We start from the raw sequence: 4017 nt of genomic DNA on the forward strand, positions 1-4017 counted from the left end.
GGCCGATCGACGTGATTCGTGTTAAGCAGTCTTTCTTTCTTTCTTTCTTTCTTTTTCTTTTTTTTTTTGCACGTGGCATATAGAAAACAATCCCTGCAGTAAAAAGGCGGGTGCGACGGGTGGCGGCTCTCGTCCTGAGGCAACTCCCTTCGTACACCCGGGCAGTAGCTATTTGTGCAATAACAGGAGACTACTGTAATTGCAAAATCTGATTGCACTGCAGACACCACATACCAGAACTACATAAATGTTGAAAGATGGAAGTCACTGAAAAGGTAAGCCAGCTGTAGGGATCGAACCCACATCTTCTGGATTACCGGTCCAGGGCTCTACCAACTGAGCTAAGCTAACACACCTCCCCATAAATGTTGTCAGCGTTCTGAAATTATTTCATAGGGATATCTACAGGAGGTTCTGCCAAAACGTACGTTGTGGATCACTTTTGGAGATTGGCAAATCCTACCAGGATATTCTGGATACTTTCCTCAGACGTCTCGAGTTGAGCAGGATGTTTCGACTACAACAGGATATCCACAGGACATCGCTGGTTGTTTGGGATAGTTGTGTCCAGAGAGAGCACAACACGCGTAGAATCACACCGACGCACGAATCAGGCAGTGAACATATTTCTCATGCAGGGACGGACAGGACGGCTGTCGGAATGCGAAATTGATCCTCAGGATATCCCCCATGTGTCAAAGTAGGACGAGTACGTGGCCTTACGATATCCTCATGATTGCCCCTAGAACGTCATCAAGGACTGATTTAGGAGAGTGTTATGACACACCAGGGACATAAACTAGCATCGTTTTCTTGTACCGTATTCGTTTCGTCAAAGACCACACGCAGTCTTGACAGCTTCTGTTTCACTGATTGATTACTGTCGATTAATATTCATAAACTGCCGCGATAAAGTCTAGTACTTCCTATAACGGAAATGAGCGCGGTGATTTAAAAAGAAGAGAGAAATCTAAAGGGTGAAAAAAAGTCGTGCCAGGAGCACAAAGTCTAATAAACTCACTTCGACGGAATTCCCTGGCGAAGAGAAACCACATAGTATTTATTGCTTGTGACGCGACCCTTCGTAAGTTCGAGAGTCCTGCTCGCCTCCGACACAAAACGAAGGGTGAGCTGTCTAAGTTTCATTAAATTACGCAAAAAATATACTCAAGCGAGGAATTGTTTGAAGCGTTAACTCTCAGAAATGCAAAGTCTGTGTTTGTTACTGCTTTTGGTCTGAGACGTTCGGGTAGGACTCTCAAAAGTCAGAAGCAGTGCGACAGAACCGCGCATTTCTGTCTTTTTCGCGATGAATGCTCCAGGTATCATGGACTGACACCTTCTTTGGAGAGAGAGAAGTTTTATTCAGGACCGCCCTTTATTTTTCACGGATGTCATACCCACAAGAACACTCTGTCATCCGAGGGCTATCCCAGTGTTGTCAGACGGGTATTGGGATGATATCCCTGGGATGTCAAAATCTGTTCCCCAGAGTATCATAACATTGCCACTTTGCCATATGGGATGATGTCCCCGAGGCTTCCCCTTGCTCATCCTCAGGAACCAATATGGGACAGTTCGCATTAAGAAAAGCCTTCCCTCACTCTATTGCTTTGATTCGTTTTACTTTATTTCTGACATGCAAAATTTCTCAGGTGCTGACAGAAGTTCCATGAAATTCCAATTATACCAAAATTATGGTTGCATTGTGGTCCTTCGTGACAAACAAACAAAATGAAAACGTACGTTTCACATTGCAATAGATCGCACGTAGCAGGCAGCCTTTATAATGTATTGAAGGCACAATTGTGACAGACATGCGTGAAAGGAGCACTTGGGCGCCAAGTAACCTCGATCCGTTGTTATATCAAGTTCGTCTTCACATGATGATGCTACAAGAAAACAACATACAAATTGAAAATCAAACATGGAAGAGCAAAGCTCCAATCTATTGTCCAAGAACATGTGCACTTATCGCCACTTAGATGCTGACGTTTGTTCGCTTCCATCATGTTCGTCAACTGGTAACTGCTGTCTTTCCGGCCAATCGCCTCCACAAGATCTCTTCCGCGGCCAACAGACGCTATTCTGAACTTTCTGAAAGAAAATGTACGCCTTAATTACTTCTTTAAAACCGAAGTAAAAGTTCGGAAAGACATACTTTGCATGATGCATCCAAGCGTTAGCTGTATCCTCTGAGCCAAAATCGGTAACGCAGAAAATACGAACTTAGACACATGTGTACAACGGAATGTACACAGAACGTTATTAATTTACATTTACAATGTCATTACCAAAAAAGTGTCGCGTCTCTCTCACGCACACTTTGCTAAACGTAATCTAGAAACATTTATGTACAATTTTTTATTATTGACGAAGAGAACGACAATGACGAAGTGTCTTCGGGATAAAAGAAGGGGTTGGACGCGACTGGATTTCAAAACACCATTCGTTTGACGCCACGTGAATGCACCCTATTCGTACCAGAGGGTGAGAACTTACTTTTATTTTGTAATTCATTGCTGTTTTGGAAGATAATGCGTTGCGTAACTCATTTTCAAATATCAAACAAATATTGACAAGGAAATACCTAAAACAGAAGAGGCAAAATTATGGACTGCATGCATAGGTGCAATGAAATGAAAGGCTACAGAGGTTGTAATTACGTAAATAAGATTCTGCAGTAATATATGGTGCGGCCTAAGGCCCGTGATTCTTGGGGACCTAGGCTCCCACACTGAAGTGCGTCCTCCAAAGGGCCAGGCCCCAGCATTACAACTGATCTGGGAGCAACATGAAATTGAGTGAAGGAGAGCTGAACAAAAGAGCACATAGAGAGGGACACCAGGGTGAAATCCTCCCCCATGTAAAGTTCCTCGCAGTATGTTACCGTATAGATACGCCATAGGTGCTAGCTAAATAGGGACGAAGTAAGATTGCAAAGTTATGACGATGAAAAGTAACCGTTACGAGGCTGAAACGCTGTCTGGCTTTTCAACGACTGCCATGTTTGAAAAATGACCAGTTATGTCTCCTTTGTCCGTAATCCGGGTATCCAGAAAAAATTTTATCCAGACTATATTACCAGGAGCGAACCAGTTACCGTTGGCTTTTGTCTCGCTTATGTTCTTTTGCTTTCTCTCTGTTTTGCACGTCGTGGCACATCCCACATGAAAAGTGATATTTTTCATGTTCTCAGGTCCTACTTATTTTTTCTTGGAAGTTTTTGCTGGTTTCGGGACGGCGTTGGGTCGCCTTTCGCGAAAATTCTGGTCGGAATGGAACATTACTAATATTTCGGTGGGGTGAGGTGCGGTGACTGACAGAGACGGCTGGTGACCATGCATCGGTGAGGTGTGATATAGGGATGTGTGACTTATTGCAAGGAAGGCGCTTTGCATCCCAATACAGCAAAATCCAGAGTACGATCTGCTGGCCGTGAGCTCACTTTGCCCGTCAACATCACCATTACAATATTCTCAAGAATATTCCATCTCCGCAGCCAAAGCTTAAGGGCCGTTATTTTAAGTTTGCAAGAGACGAACTGAGTATTTGTTAAGGTACCAGATATGGAACACGTGGCAGCAGGTACAGCCTCCATGTATAATGACGGCCCGAATGTGTACTGTGCACTCTTTCTGGTCCGATCGTGGTACGGGGCGCGTTGTAAATATAGAAGAAGAAATATGTTTGACTTATGGTTGAAACCAATTGAGTTGTCGCCGAAATCAGCTGTGAGGGTATCGGTATTAGTTATGTTAGGAGACTGCGACACCGAAATTTCGTCACGGAAATACTTATTTCATAACCAACCGTGTCTTTTCCTCCAGCTCGTTTTGTGAAATCCGGACTGATTCGATAAACCAGTGCCACTTGCCAGCGACGCCGCAGGTGAACAGAAAAGTGTCGGATCAGCTGGAAATTCTGACAGCGAGTTCTGAAATTATATGCAATTACAATTACAGAGGAAAGTCGATAGTGCAAGAGACAAAATTTAATCTTAAAGAAGCTGTACAA

At 43.7% G+C, this 4017-nt stretch overlaps 1 non-coding gene across 1 annotated transcript; it reads right to left on the reverse strand.

The window, feature by feature from the left end:
* Positions 1–278: 278 nt before the first annotated feature.
* Trnat-ggu (transfer RNA threonine (anticodon GGU)) lies at positions 279–351 on the reverse strand. Its single transcript has one exon. It is a non-coding gene; the product is annotated as a tRNA-Thr (tRNA).
* Positions 352–4017: the final 3666 nt, after the last annotated feature.

This window comes from Ornithodoros turicata, chromosome 9 (genome assembly GCF_037126465.1).
Source record: "Ornithodoros turicata isolate Travis chromosome 9, ASM3712646v1, whole genome shotgun sequence".
Lineage (NCBI taxonomy): Eukaryota > Metazoa > Arthropoda > Arachnida > Ixodida > Argasidae > Ornithodoros > Ornithodoros turicata.